Below are 16,222 nucleotides of genomic sequence, written 5' to 3'. Positions count from 1 at the left end.
CCAGAAACCCTCACGTAGATCAATACCAGTTAGAGCTGAGACACCCAGTAACATCTTGTGATTTTTGTCAGATGTGGTATTAGAAACTCAGAAGGTCATACAAAGCAGAACTAATCCTTAACATCAGGACTCCTGGGCTGACATAATGGAGTTGGATGAAGGCCATGCTTGCACTGGTAACCTCATACTGGCGTGTGCCTTCTCCTCTTTCCTACTCCCAAGTGCCCTCCTCACCCTCAGAGGGTGACCTGGCACAGCTGTTTACAAAAACTGGCAAGGACAGGCCTTTCTAAAATTGTATTCTTTAGTGCCAATTGGAGAAAAAAATTCTTTTTTCTTTTCAGTTTGAAAACCATATCCAAGTGATTTAATATTTTGGACTTGAATGTAATTTCCTCCTTTGGGCCAAATGACTTACCACATCATCAGCACGTTTGTTCTCTGTACAAATGGTATTTTGAGATGGAAGCATATCTAAGGAACTGTTATCTATTAGAAGCTGAATCCTCTTTTTCCTGGCTTGTTCAACAGCCTACTTTTAGGGGATTTAAATTCCTCTCATCCTTATGTTCCTGTCACTGTTTGAAAAAAATATGTAGGAAATTATGAGTGACAGGTAAAAGTTAGTAAAGAACAGATCTCAAGGCCAGTGGCATCCTTGGCACTGGCTATTGATTACTCCATAAAGAGTCCTGCCTGAATGCTGGGACAGCCTGATAGTTTTGGTTCATGGATGTTAAAATGAAATAATCAATGATGTAACCATTGGAGCACAATTCTCCCATGACTTCACCGTCTTCATTGACTCCTGACTTCAACAAATTAGTACCATCTAATGATTCACTGAGAGTTCACTTGCAGAGTGACATGACATCTGTATTTTCTCCCCAGGTTTACTAGAATTTATTATTTTAAACAGAATTATTCTGCTTTGCCTATCTGTGCACATGATCTCAGTGGTGCTTTTTGAACTGAGACTGTAGGTCAGACACAGAAAGTGTATTTCAGTATATACCTCTTCCAAATGATCATTCTCTAACAATCAGGATGGTTCCTAAAACACTTATTTCCTGAATTAGCCTAATTAATGAAAAAGAAACCAGTTAGATTTGCCTATAAAAGTTTCTCTCAAACTTCCTCATTACAGAAACACGTCACTTCAGGGAATGATTGCAGATTTAAATATGTGCAAAGAAGATTTATATATGCTGCTTCTTTTTTTTAATTTATTTTTAAAATATTTCACTAGACAGACTGCCTTATACAAACTTGAATGTTATAAATAAGCACCCTGTAGCTTGCTTGGAGAGAGCTACTGTGAGTCTGTAGAAGGATTTCTTTTATTCTTGAGGCAAAAAGAGAAGAGACATTCTGAAATGAAAAGTTTTTTCTTGGTTACTGTTTTATTTTCTCCTCTTTATTTTGGGAAATTTATTGTTTCACGGTATTATATGTTTTTGAGTCTCTTTGAGTCAGTGCAAATATCATTTGACAGTAGCAGAGACGATGCAATGTGTAATCACATAAAACCTCACATTTGTGTCTGCCCGTTTCTTGAATTTGAATGTGACCATTCAACCATTTCTCTATTTGTTTCTTATTTGCAAAAAGGCTTATTCACACTTTTGACAAAACAATCTCCTGTATTTATTCTAAGCTGTACATCCACAAATCTCTAAAGCAGAATCAATGATTTTAAAATGGGAACAATTCCTCAAAAATCTATGTATTGCAATGTAAGAATGTCTAAATTCAATATATGTTTGTGTAATCTTCATGTTATTATTAGCTCCTTTCACTTTTAGCATTAACTGTAACATCCTTTGTCTCTTTTTTGTGAGATTACTGACCAACACTTAATGTTAAATCAAGTTTAGAATAAGGTCTTTTCTTCTAGTAAACATTTTAAGAAATATCACAGTCTGAATCCTCTGAGTGACTAAGTTTGTGATTTGAAAATTAGTACAGACACTCTGGTTATTCAAGGGGACTACAGACAGGGTGCCAAAAAGAAAAACAGAAGCAGTTCAAATGATTTTATTCTGCGATGGTGATGAAACCTGTGTAGGTTACTCCAAAGGTTACTTCTTACTCCGTGCTATGCTTGATTTTGGTGTTGGTTCACAAAATAATGTTGGAAAATTGAAGAAGTTACGAAAAACAGAAAGAAAGAATTCTCGAAAATATGCCTTAAAATGAGAGATTAAAAGAGCTAACTTTTTTTAACCCCTAATTGGGAACATTAAGGGGTAAATAATTCATTGTCAGTAGAAGCCTACAAAAGGCAGAGATATATGTAATTTTGAGACCCTTTAATCTAGTTGGTGGTGGTACAGTAAAATGTGGCATCTGGAAACTGAGGTTAGAAAGATGCAAATTTGAATAAAACATACCGCTTCTCAACCTTCATTATAATTAATCAGCTTATCAATCAAGCTTTCAAAAAGCTGAATTTGTAATGGATTGGAACTTCAAATTAAGAATGAATGTCTATTTTAAAGTTGCTTTCCAGACCAGTCCCAGGCTGCTGAGCAATTCATCATGAAAGCCTTCTCCAGGTCATGGAAATGAGAATTTTTCACCCATTTCAATAGAGGATATTACATAAGTAAGGAAACAAATCTTTGAGTGAGGATGTGATTTGCATTACATCAGATTCAGCAGTAACAGTCCTCTGGTGTTAACATCTATGAAGTATCACAATAAACAAATTGACAGATACATATTTAATTTTGCCCAAGTTTAAGTTTTTCCAGTTCCATTTACGTAACTGTTCAGACGTAACCCTTTGCTTAGGCCATATTTTGGAAGAAAGCACCAACCATTTCGTGGAGCAGGGAATAAAGAATGTTCCCACTTTTGAACTATTCTTGCAAATTTTCATCACATCTAGAGCATTCACCTGATTCTGAGATATGGTGTGAGGAAAATAACTAATGGGGTTTTCAACGCTGCAGTGAAATTCTGTTTTGGCTGATCCACTAAACCATCTTTGATAGAAATTTGTCATCATGGCAGTGCATCACATCCAGATGCCATGTGCTATGTGTGGGTCTGGTCTATCAGTGTTTAATGTCCAACCCTCCACAAAAGCCAGTGCAAATTGATTTCTATATTTACTGAGGAGCACTTAATCCTATAGGCTTCCTTCCTGCTGAATGTCCTTGGCTAATGACATAGGGAAAGGCATGAGGAAGCAAGAATGTTGGACTCAAATTCTGGTTCTTCCATTAATTTATTGTATAAGCAACTACAAGAGATTTCCCCTGTATGGTTTTGGTTCCTTCAATGGCCATGCCACTCGTTCAAGATGCTTTTGATTCACAAAAGCTGAGGAAGAATGTATTCTTTATTTCCTCATCCTGCTCTCATGTTCTTATACTATGGTGTAGACAGCAACTGAGTCTCTTAATGGGTTTCTTAAAGTACAGGAATCATCATTGCAACACAGCTTAAATAAAGTATGCAAAAAAAAAAAAAAGTAAAATCTTATGCCCCCCAAATTCTAGTTTATGTATAGCTCAGTCTATGATGTTTATAAAGTAGTAGTGTGTTCAACTGAAGATGTCTTGTCAGAGAGATCTGGGGTTTTATTGCTTTATTTTAAACCTTAGGAATATTATACATACAATTTCTTGTTTATCATGCTTGCTAAAATTCCTTGCTGGAAATACCCAGAGACACTGATTTGAAATTCTTAATAGTGAAGATATGTTGAATTTTTTTCTTTCAGCTGATAAAAAGAGCACTTCAACAAGGTGGCTGTGGACAAAATAAAACAAAAACTAATGTTCTATAGCCTAAGTAGAAGCTACTTGTCCTTTCACCCTCTATGCCCAAGTATTTTAAGCGCTGCCTTTGCTTGGCAGATGTCTTATGTCAAGCCCCACAGCCACTTCATGGGACATGAGGGTCTCCTGTCATCTCTTCCGCTGTGCCCCGCTGGCTGCAGGACAAATAATTGACCTGTTACCCCTAGCTGCACAGGCCCCTGAACAATGGGCTCACAGCTCCCCATTCTAGCCCCAAGCTGTGACACTGGGAGAGTTACAGGACACCTGCGTTGGACGAGCACTCCTGCTGTCCCTTAAGCCCTGCGCAAATGGGGGGAAATCTGCTGCTGCCACTGTTTTAAGCAGCATGTCAATTAGACTTGTTCCAAGCAGGGTTCAATGACATGGTGCATAAATTGGCAGTAGCAGCTGGGGACACAGCTATCCCAGGTCTCCACCTCAGCAGGGAAGCCGGACAGATGTTTGCAAGCAGTGGTCCAACCTAGTGTTCAGGGAATCATTTCTCTCCCTGGTTTGCCTACTGCCACACTGTCATCAGAAAAAGACGCAAGGAAATATGCATAGTGCCAAAAATGAGCTACTGGTCCTGTTTTTAGGGGATTTTAGGAAGCCCACTTTGACCCACACCCAGAAACATGGAAGCTAAACATTTCTGTCCAGACAGAAGCTGTGTCCATCTCTCTATGTACCTTGTTCATAGCTTGTAATCACAGTTTGCAGAAATCATTTGTTTTGGTTTGAATCCTTGTTCCCACCCCAGCAGGAAAGGTTCTGTTGAAGAGGCTTGTATGCCTGTCTCAGCTCAGCACAAGGTGAACATCCTTCCCTATTGCTCTCCCAAAGTGTTAATCCTTCCTACTGCTCTGTGCTGACTGATCTGTCAGCTGCTCCTGCTGCGCTGGTGACCACCTCCAAACCGCTCCTGCTGTGCTTCGGGATTTTTCTTGGAGGTGAATGAGTGACAAGCAGAGTCCTGATGCAACAGAGCCACAGCAAAGGTGGTGCAAGAGAAATGAAGAGAGGAGGCTCTCTCCTGTGAGCATTCTCTCTGCAGGAGTCCTCAAGGGTCAAACCCCAGCACTCAAAGCCCATTTCCTTTCCTCTGCTCCTCACTACTACCTACTGCCACCCCTTTGATTAGCAGGACCAATGAATGGATACAAAAAGGTCAAAAATGGGGTGTCAAGTCTCATAATTTCTCACAGGAGGATGCTCTCCTGTGAAGAGGAGGAGGAAACAAATCACCTAATTTTTACCACAACAGGGAACTGCCTGATGGCGCCTGGGAAAAGGAAACCCAGGTAAGCACTTGAAAATCCTTTACCTGGTGCTCCCTCAGACTCTTATGGCTGCCTATCTGTTCTGTTCTACCATGGGAACCTGGTCAAAACCCTGATGTATCCCACAGAAGCCCAAGTGTCCCTCTGGGCTCCCCAGCTGCAGGGCAGGCTGAATGCCTGTGGAGACCCATGATCCAAGGAGCTCTGGCCGGTGTGGACTTTCATTGCACGGATATTTCCCATTTCAAGCAAATTGGAAACAGCTTTAATGGGCATTTCCTGATACCTGCTTTCTCCCAGTTTTTCATCTCTCTTGTCTTTGCTACAAACCCATGAATCCAAGTCAATCATATTTCTCTATGACACCTTTATTTTATTCATTCTGTTGCCAGAAATATGAAAGGCCCCTTACTCTGCTGAAGCTGTGTCTGTCCTCAGCAGAGACATGTAGACAGATTCCAGCTCCTTTCCCCATCCTGCAGCATACCCAGAGCTTATGGAGCACAGATTGCAGAAAAATATCCATTTTGTTGAAGGAACAAGAATACATAAATGCTTCCTTCTTTGTCCTTCCTTTTGTCTAGCTACCCACCAGATGTTTCAGATTCTGTGGTTCACACATAGCCAAGTAATGCTCTTGTTTTTGCACAGCAGGAAAGAAAGGGATTTCGAAAATGGACACATAGCAGTTCCTTAGGTCTGCTGCTTATCAAATATTTCCTGGCAACTCTCTGTAATCCCTGATCCCTCTTTCAGATTGTCTCTCTGAAGCAATTGAAGCCTTCTGTTTTACAATCAGCTCCTCTTCCATTTGATAAAGTTCAAAATGGCCTTTAGTGGAAATCATTTCACTTGGTAAAACAAGCTCTGGTGTGGCACCCTGCAAAAAACATCTAACCCTGCAATCAAGCCTGTGATATAAATTAAATTCCTACTTCATTCACTCTTAAACATCTTGTCCTTGTCCAATTCCACATTTTTTCCGGTGGCATTTGTCAGTACATATTTTTTTCTTTATGAAAATTTCTTACAGGAAAGGCACTATAACTACATATATTTTATTTTTCAGATGACTACAGGGCCAGATTACCTACTAGCAATCTTTATTCCCTGTTGTTCACTTTCTTCAGCTATAACAATTTTGTGCTATTGCTGTCTAAAGCTGAGGCCCTGATGAACCGGGAGAGTTTGTGCTAGTAAGCTGTCAACTTTGCTAGCTACCAATCTGATTTTGCAGATTTTATTCCTTTTGAAACTTTCCAAATGTTTGGTGATAGAACCATACACATGCTATGGTTTAGAGCTTTACAGTTTATGGGACATGGCTTAGAGTTTTGCTGCTTTCTTCCTCGTCTTGCTTTCAGCCTGACAGCAAAGAATAAACTATTTTTATGCGTGACACTTGCCCGAGAAGCATTGTGTGTCCTTACAATCCTGGCAAGTTTGAGACCAGTGAAAGCGATAGTTTTAACATTATAGAATCTATATTATCTAGCACCATAGATAGAATGGTTTGAGTTAAAAGGAATCCTAAAGATCATCTAGTCCAACCCTCAAAGATCATTCCTCTTCAAAGTCTCATCCACTGTCTAGCAGCAGCTCACAGATACACTTGATTTTTTATCATTTAAACCCTTCAATTTTTACCACTGAATGATATCAGGGAGCAAGTGTTTGTCCAATCACTAAAATAGGATTTTATGCTTTTTCTGTTGGACATGAAATGCTGATTTAGAATCCCATTCTCAGATGTCTATTCTTGCAGAAGCCATGTATATTTTAGGCCTTCTTAAATCTCCAGTGTCGGCCTTTATCCAGCAACTCCCATGTCATTCTTCATCCTCTCAAAGTATTTGACTGGTATTATCTACACTTCTGCTATGTCTTTTGATTCAGCATGATATCATGATAAAATACTGCAATATTTAGGTTTTATTCAGTCATGCCCACATAACACTCAAACACTCATTATTGTCATCTAGAATTAGAATGCAATTTTTATAGAAATAGTCCTGCTACAGATCATGATTGGGTGGGGGGTTTTTTTGTGGTTGTTTTTTTAAAAATTTGTTTGGTTTTTTTTTTGACAAAATTACTTGGAATAAAATAAAAAATAAAATAAAAAAAAAGGATAATCCGTTCACATATATAACATGGGTAATAGTCCCATAAACCTATTTCCACTGACATACAGAAAAAAAGTGGCAAAAATTCTCTCCTGTTGCCCTGACAAATGCAATGGGCTTTTTAATTCTGTTCTTGTTTTGATTCTGCATTTGAGTTTTAGCTGTGCTTCCAGGGAAAAAGGCCATCCACTCATATTTCTGAACAAAATTTTGTCTGTTTGACACCTGGGATTTTTTTTTCCCAGGATAAAATTTCTCCCAAGAGAACAGTTTAATCTGGGACGGTTTTTGTTCAGATATTGCACCTCTGGGACATTTATTTTCTCTGGAATAGCTTAGTGAGTAATTTCTGCAACTTTGAAAGAATTTTAGCAATTTTAACAGTGCCCCCATTTGATTTGATGGAGATAATCATTTTCATGGGCAATTTCTGAAAGAAAACCAAACTCTTTTGCTTTTTGGGTATGCCAATACCTCTTTGCTTAGTTTCTGATTGCTACTGTTGTAATGTCTGGCAGTCCATTTAGCTGCCAGAAGTCTGTACAGCCATTAACAAATAGCAAAGCAGTTTGCATGGATTCCTGTGGGGGAAAAAATAAAACCAGCAGCACATAGCACATTTCTTCTTTACTGCAGTACTCAGAATGATACAGTGTGTTTCCTTTTTTCTTTTTTCTTTTTGCATGAATTCCATGTTTGTACACTGACCACAGCTCTTCAACATATCTCTTGTATTTATATTTTTATTTGTTCACTGCATGGTATATGAGACCAACTTGTTTCTGCTCCTGAGTTATGTGCTCCCAGCCCGACTGCTCTTTTTCCTTCAAGCACTGTCTGCTGTGTGTGTACCTTAAATTTTTAGATGTTGTCATAACAGAGTGACCTCTCCTGGAGATCCACTATCACTCTATCATTGCTGCTTCCTTTGTGTGGAGACTTTTCCACCGTCACTGAAGACTGATTTTTCAGCCAGCACATGGAAATACCGCATTTCACGTGATTCCAGTTCTGTTTAATCTCACTAGATCTTAATTTGAATAACCTGTTAGTAATTTGTCTCACCTTCTTTAATTGCTGCAATCCCCAGCTTGCTGTGTAGGTAAATGCCTCAGTATTCTCTAGTCCTTTCTCTTAACTGCACGGTAATTGTTGCTATTTGACATTCGGCAACTATAAAGGTTATAGTTAAACCAATTGCCTCCTTAACTGTGTTTAGGGCACTTAATCTGCTCCAGAGAATTCGGGGATTTTCTCAAGTTCTCCTAACACCTCTGGCTGGGTGTAAAAACACATTATGCGCGGAGTCTGCTGCATCAGGCCCGTGTTGTCTCAGTTCCTTGCAAACTCCCTCCAGATGTTAGAGCAACCTCCTGCTTCATAAAACTAATCAGAATCCGCAGTGAAGCACATTCCCCCCGCACAGGCTCCGACTGTTGCTTTTTGTGCTCCAGTGGCCGATCCCCCCTCTCCCTGCCTCTGGTGCGCTGCCTGGCACAGGTAACAAATGCTTCGGCGCTGACCCGTGCTGGTGTGAAGGCCCCTGGGCTCCATTAAAGGGAGCAAAAGGCAGTAAATAAACCGCATGGGCCGGGGCATTAAATCACTCAGGGCGGGGAAGAGTGCGATGCCGAGCAGGTTTGGGTTGGAGGTGGGCTGCGTGCACTTGCACCCGCGCCGCAACTTAATACCCCTGCTGCAGCTTAATGACAATTGCCATCGGGCAGGGTGATGTCCCCTTTCTTCCTTCCACTCCCGCTCTTTTTACATTCCCAGCGCTCTCCCCAATAAATTAAAGCCTTTCTCCCCCTGCCACTGCTGCCCCCTCCCTCCTTTTCCTATTTTGTTTTACTGCCTTCATGCTGTTCTTCTTTATTTCCAGCATTTTATTTCAAGGAGAGGGTTTGAAGTGCTCTCAACCCATCTGCTGGTTTGGTTTAGGAGAAGGACTGGAAAGAGACAAGGGCTTTTGGAAGTCATGAACTATTTATAGCATATTTGTTCTTTCACATTGGCACTAAACTTTGTTTATAGAATCACCTGCAGTAGAACCTGAGCCAGGGGACCATAGCTCACTTGATCTAAAATTGGCTTTATTTCTTGGGTTTCTTAACAGAGACCACGTGTGTGTGTCCAGTGCGGGCTAAGGTGTGTTTGATGCTCACGCACGTGTCAAAAGCACAAACGCAAAGTGCCCGTGAGTGCCTCTGTGCGTGTGTAAAGGGCTCGGAGTGTGCCCTTGTGAAGTATTCTTATGGATCACATGTGTATGCAGAATAAGAAGTGAGTTGTAAGTGTATGTTACCACTGTCTAAAAAATAAAGGTTCCCAAGAGAAAACCTGAATGAAAAAATTTTCATTACAATTCCTCCAGTCGGTTTTCATTTTCTCCGAACTGTATTTTTGTCTTGGGTCGGCCCGTTAAAACACAATGCTCATTTTTGTTTTCATTCTGCTTTAAATATTTTTTTTTCAAAACAAAACAACAATTTAAATTGAAACCAAAGCATATCTGTCATTTCAAATGGTTATTTTGACGTAAAAGCGTTTCATTTATTTTTCTAGCCAAAAATTGACATTTTAATTTGAACCCAAACAAAATTTTTCATTTACTTTCAAAGTATCAATTACAAATGAAAATATTTTCGTTGCTTCCACTCAGAAAGTCAGACTGTTTTGTGCTTCCAAAATTGTAGGCGTGCGGGTTTGCAGGGTTTGTGTGTGCATAATTGTGGTGGTGTGACTATTGTGCAGGATGCCTGTTGAGTATTTGCAGGTGTTACACATACATACTTCTGCAGAATGGGCCCTCATCCGTAGAGTTTGTACATCTACATTTGCACAGCGGTGGTAAGATATGCACACATATGTTGAGTCTGTGCCAGTAATATCTACTTGTATTTATGTTTTTAGGTTTTCCTTGTGAATGTGCTTTTAATGTTCATGGGCTTGTTGCAGTGCTGCCAACAGTGTTAAAAATAACAGAACAAGACTGAGTAAGTAACTCATAAGTTTTGAGAAACTGATAGATTTTCGTTTCTTTTGACCACTTTCCCCTTTTTTTCTTAGCCTGTCAGATTCATGTGTTCAATCTGATCTTTACAGCTTTGATGACAGAAAAGCAACATTTTCATTGTAAAAGTAGATTTCTGATTCTGCAGCCATCAGTTTAAGAAGAGGCATGAAGAAGACAAGCAGGACCGGCATTAAATTTTGGGAGATGTTTCTGTTTGCAGAGTAAAAAACTGGGTACGTGCTTGTAATAACAGTACCATATACTCATGCTTTGTGCTTGCATGCATCCATAGGTTAGCTAAATGTTTATGTGTGTATAATGTGTAATTTTAGCCTTGTTAAAGTTTACCTTCTAGTCTAAATCAGACATTTGAGTGCTTCATAGGAAGTAAAGAGAGCCTTTCTAAGTAAGGAAGTCATCTTCTCCTAAGACTCATCTGCTCTAATGGTGGGGCATTTTGGGCATGTATTTGGGCTGGCCATCTGATTTTCGGGTATGCTGACTGCGAGTGTTCAGGACGTGTGTTTGCTTGTGATTTGTACTTATGTTGGAGTTCACATGGCAGTTCTGTTTCTACGTGCAAAATGCATGTAGACATTTCTGCAATGTCTGTGCCCGTATTTATCTGTGGGAAAAGCAGCCAGCAGGAGTTTCTGCAGAGCGCATCGTAAGTTTGAAGTACTTCACTCATCCTTTAGCCTGGATCAGACAATTCTGCTATGTTCTGCTTACCTAAAATATTTCAGAGCAGCTTGGTACAGCATGAGGCTAAATGCCAGTGTGATAACATAGCCTGATAACCTTTTCTCAGAGCTAAGCTGGAAAGAGGGTCCCCATTTCAGACAGTGCCCTACAGGTTTCTTGCTGCCCTGTTCCTCCCCGAAGGCATGAGCCAGCTGAGGAGGGGGAGCAATCAAAGAGCATTGAGCATGTTCATTAGGCTACCAACCTGCAGTCCCTGCCAGGCAATTTACCATGATGAGGGAATGCAGAATCATAACAGCATTGATCCACATGGAAGTGCTTTCATTTGGGAAACTGTGATCTGATATGTTTGCACTGAAGGATATGAAAACACAGCATTCAATCATTTTGTGTAAAAATGTAATTTTCTCTCTGACAAATGTTAACATTTCAGGTTTTAAGCTGGTATGAAATAAGAAGGTGAGATGTCAGAATTTTCTGTTGGATAAATATTCTGAATTTTGCTTAGTTTTGCATTTACAGGTAGTATGTATGTTTGAGTAGGTGTATGAATATTCTATATTTAATGGGAGCACTTGTGGTCAACGCAGTGAACGCTTTCTGTGAACTGAATAAAAGGCATGAAAGGAGAATGTGTCTAGTTACACACTTAAGCACTTTCTAGTTTGTAAATATTCACATTAGCATTTTAGGGATCAGATCCTAAGGAGACGAGGACGGGTGTAGGTCCTCTGAGTTCAGCTGCCTCTTGATTCCTGCCAGGATGGATCGTGGCCTGGAAAACATGCTTACTATGAGAGATTAGAGGGGATCTGTTTGTTTCACTTGTAAAAGAGCTTAAGAAACAATTCAATCATGCTCTATAATTACTTATGTGAAGAGGAGATATCTGATATTACAGGGCTCTTCGGTCCAGCAGACAAAGGTATAACAAGATTTGACTGCCAAACCATTCAAATCTAATATAAGGTACAGCTTTTCAATAAGGTTTTTTTAAGTGGATGTATTTAGCTTTGGGATAGAGAAGGTAAATTCTGCTTTCCTGAGAACGTTTAAAATAAGACTGAAGGATTCCCTAGAAGATGTGACTCTGAGCTGTTGAATCAGAAACCAAATTACTGGGGAAGATTGGTGGTGGTTGATGAGCCAGTGAGGACTGGAAGGATCAGGTCACGATTATCAGACATAAAACCCCAGTAAGAGCCGAAGGAGTCTTTGTAACTGGTTAACAATCATCTGCTCAAGATTATCTATTGAAGGAAGGACTGGTTATCTGTTGCATCAAGTGAAGAGCTGCCCCTTGCCCCTCTGTGCATGCAGGCACACAGGGGACGTGTGCATCCACGCTATTTATTCTGGGCTGTGACGTGTGCTGGTGTTTGCTGCCGGGAGCCTGGGGCATATTTTTCGGGGTGCTCCCATGCACTCCCAGCGTGTCAGTGACAGGGAGTGGAGCAGAGATTTATGCAGTGCCTCCAGGAATCCCCAGCGGGGCCCCTCTGGTGAACTTTGGCTCCCCGGCTTGCTGCCAAGCATTAACTACAATACTCACACTTGTTTTTAACAACAGCATGCAGGTTGTATTTCACCAATTGCTATTTTGGTTTGGGAGTTATGGGAGAAATGTCTCTGGGTTCTTGGCTGGTATAAGCAGAGCAGGAGATTTACTCTTATTGTGTAATGTCACCTTTCAGTCAGTGCTTGGGACAAAAATTATGGAGTGTCATTTGCTCTCTTTATTAAATTTCAAGGGCATACACCTCTTGTGTGGAAGAAATATCTGGGGAGAAACTTGGCCTGATTCTGCCTAGAAGGGTAGCCTCATCTACTGAACACCTTTTAAAGTATGAATTAGTCCTTTTTTTCTTTTCTTTTTGTCAGTAAGTTTGGAATGGAGGCAGCAGCAGTTACCATCTTCCAAACTGCTGCCTGTGATGATAGATGAGTTTGACCCTGGTAGCAGAGAGAGATACTGGACTCAGCACAACACAGATGTTGCAATGCGGCCAAATTAAGCTTTAGTGGGAATGTGCAAGTTGGGTCTTAGTCAGAGTATCTCATGCCTGCCTGCTCGCTGAAAAGCAAGAGCGAAATATTAGCAGCTGACCTGGTGGGATATACACTTGCCCAAAATATTCTGTTACTGGCTGCAGATGAACCAGCATCTGATCTGCTGTGTGACTTTCCCCAGGATCTCACAGCTGTGGGGTGGGGAGGCAAAGCAGTCCTCCAAAAGAAATATTGATTTCTTCAACCTTCATTTCCCATTTCTCCATAAATCACGGCACAAGAGATAAACAAGAGACATTATGACGGCAGGTCATGTTAATTTCTGGTTCAGTATACCACAGGAAACAAATCTGAGCATTACACTGTGAAAAATATTCCTGGGATCTTTGGGGATAAAATAGAAGAAGGTTGCTTACTAAATTATTAATATGGAGATTATTACTGTGGTTATGACACGAATTTCCAGTCTAAACAGCTAGAAATATCAGCTGAAGTTATTCCTCTAAACCAACACACCAATAAAACTGAACAAGGAAGTGTCGAGAGAGTCCCAGCTATAGATGGGAAAAGCAGTGTCTATGTGAAGATCCTGTAAAACGCTTTCAGCCTAATAGCTGGAAAGAGAAAAAACAGGAAATAGGCAAAGACTCGAATGTGGATACGAGAAAAAGAGTATGAGGAAAAGAAAAATTCTCAATAAGGGCTTCATGTTGCAGGATGATAAGTATGAAATTTTGTAAAGAAGGCAAAAAAGTGAAGGATGAAGGGATTAGTATTCTTTAGTTTATTTATTTTATCATGCTCTCTATAATCTTGAGATTGTAATCAACATGTTCTTGATCTTAACATGAACCAGAATTGAGAAGTTAAAGGAGACAAATATATCTAGCAGTCTTTCTTAGAACTAATTTTAATTTTTATCTAGGTGAAGATAAAGAAGAAAGAAAATAGAGCCCGAGATTTTGCCCAGTAGAGGAGTCCAGTGTTGGGAATATCAGTCAGAACCTTCTGATAGGATATAACTGAATTGCAACAGGAGGGCAGAGGGGATCTAAAAATTGCTTGAAAACAAATTCTGCCTTGTGACCAACAAGGAGGACAAACTGTAAACGAATATAGTTTTTGGAGGGTGCAAGTTAAAACTAGATTGGATTGCCAAGCACAGCACTCTGTTAGAGAGTGTGTAAATAAAAAAATAGAAATAAGAATGTGCTAGCAGATATATATTCTTTTTTTTTAATATGACTTGTCTGTGATGTGACTTTGCCACTCAGCATATGTGAAAATAAAACTGAAGGAGATTTAATACTTACACACTCAGAACATTTTTATGTACATTCCTCTTTTAAAAATACTCTCTTATTAAAGTGATTGCTTGTGAAGGGTAGATGTATTTTCTGTTTGTACAATAAAAAAGTGTATCTACTCTAGGCACCAGGAAGGACAATTTCCACTCATGCTCAAGAAAATGAGAGTAGCGTTGAATGTACCTTTTTTTGTTTTGGTTTGGTTTTTTTACTGCTAAAACACATGAATGGCTTAAAGCCGCTACACAAACAGCAAAACTATTTCACATAAAAACCCCAAATACAAAATTGCTGCACCTTCAAGTGAATAACAGCAGGATGCTTTACAGCTTTTAATGTTTGTAGACCTTCTTCTATTTCTCCCAAAGAATTTTTTTTTTTTGCTGATTTAATTTAGGTTACTGAAAGCAAACAACATTGAGAATGTCAATGCCTTTATTTTTTTCATTTTTTAGTTTCCAATTTTGATTCATATGACATTTTAGGACTACATAAAATTAGAAAAACTGGTTTGAGGAAGAAAATGATTGAAACTGAAACTGCTAACATGCAACTTCATCAGCTTTGAAAAAGAGCAGTCAAATTGTAGATTTTTTTCTTGTAAATTTTCCAGTGCTGTGAAGAATTTGAAAAGAAAGAAATTTTGAAGAAAAAATACACATCAAGAAAAAAATAAAAGCTGAACAACATAAATACCAACAACATTTTAAATGCAATCCACTCTGTTGTAACTTATATTCCAAGGGTTTGAAATGTTTTGGTTTGAAACATTTGATCAGACAGCAGGGAAAAATGCTTTTAAAGAAAATTCTGCTGCTAAAAAAGAGTTATTTTTTGTGTAACACAAATTTTCAACAGAAATTTCTGACTGACAAGAATTTAGCGTCATGTTTAAAATAGATAAAGCAAACCAGAAGATGATATATCATTCCAAAATGTGTGTTTTAAAAGCAGTACCCACCTAGGCTCCAGAAAGGGAATGGAATGCGTGAGAATTGGGTTTGGTTACTCTAGCACAGGTTTTTTTCAGGGGCTCATAAGACACCTCTGAGCGCGCAGCGATCCGATGTGGTCTGACGCGACGGCGCTCTCGCCTTATCCGCTCCCGGGGAGCCCGCTCCACTGTTTTTCTTCTTTCTCCACTTTCTTCTTTCTCACTCTCCTGCCAGGTTTTCCCTTTCAGTCTTCCTTCTTGTGAGGTGGGTATGAAAAAGCTTAGTGTACAAAAACTCACATAATGATACTCTGAGGGCAGATTATGTCCTTGCTTCCCTAGGCAGCTCGAAGTTGCCTAGAAAATAAGAAAACAGTGCAGATTTAGTCTCTAACTAATTTTTATTGCTGCTATTTAGGAAATGGTTCTGGAGTCTCTATTTGGCAGCTCTCTTTTACATCCATCAGCAATGCAGCATAACCATACCATCAGCACTAAGTACAAATTCTCACACCCTGCTGGGGACTCAGGACAAGCCTCCCACAAATAGCTTTCCATTTCCATCCTGAATTCAGCATTAGCCAATTTAGAGGCAATATACAGCTCTAGGAATAGGCTGTCATGTACAGTATGCACAAGACAGCTCTTCCCTAATCTCATCTAATTGGCAACAGAGGTGGCTGTCATTAGGCACAGAGTGTGAGAGGCATTAGAGTCATTAGCGTTTTTGCAGGCTATAGGAAGGTCAGACATTTGGGGAGATTCAGACACCTTCCCTAGGAAGATTGCTGCACTCCTGAATTACTGCTTCCACTAAGTGTATTCCTATGGAGAATTACACACTTGCCCTAGTAAAAAGTATGAGAAAAGAGAGTTTTGGCTCACACACATGATAGCTTTGGGATATGTGGAAAATGCAGTATCTGTTTTATTTTTTAATGTAGAAATCCAATAAGTCAGGACTCACTTCTCTGCCACTGAAATATAGATATTCCTGTGAAATAATGTGCTAGGAAATGCTGATTTCTGATAGATAAAAGCATTTCATTT

This window comes from Fringilla coelebs (genome assembly GCF_963513975.1).
Source record: "Fringilla coelebs genome assembly, chromosome: 2".
Lineage (NCBI taxonomy): Eukaryota > Metazoa > Chordata > Aves > Passeriformes > Fringillidae > Fringilla > Fringilla coelebs.
Note: the sequence above shows the minus strand (reverse complement) of the source record.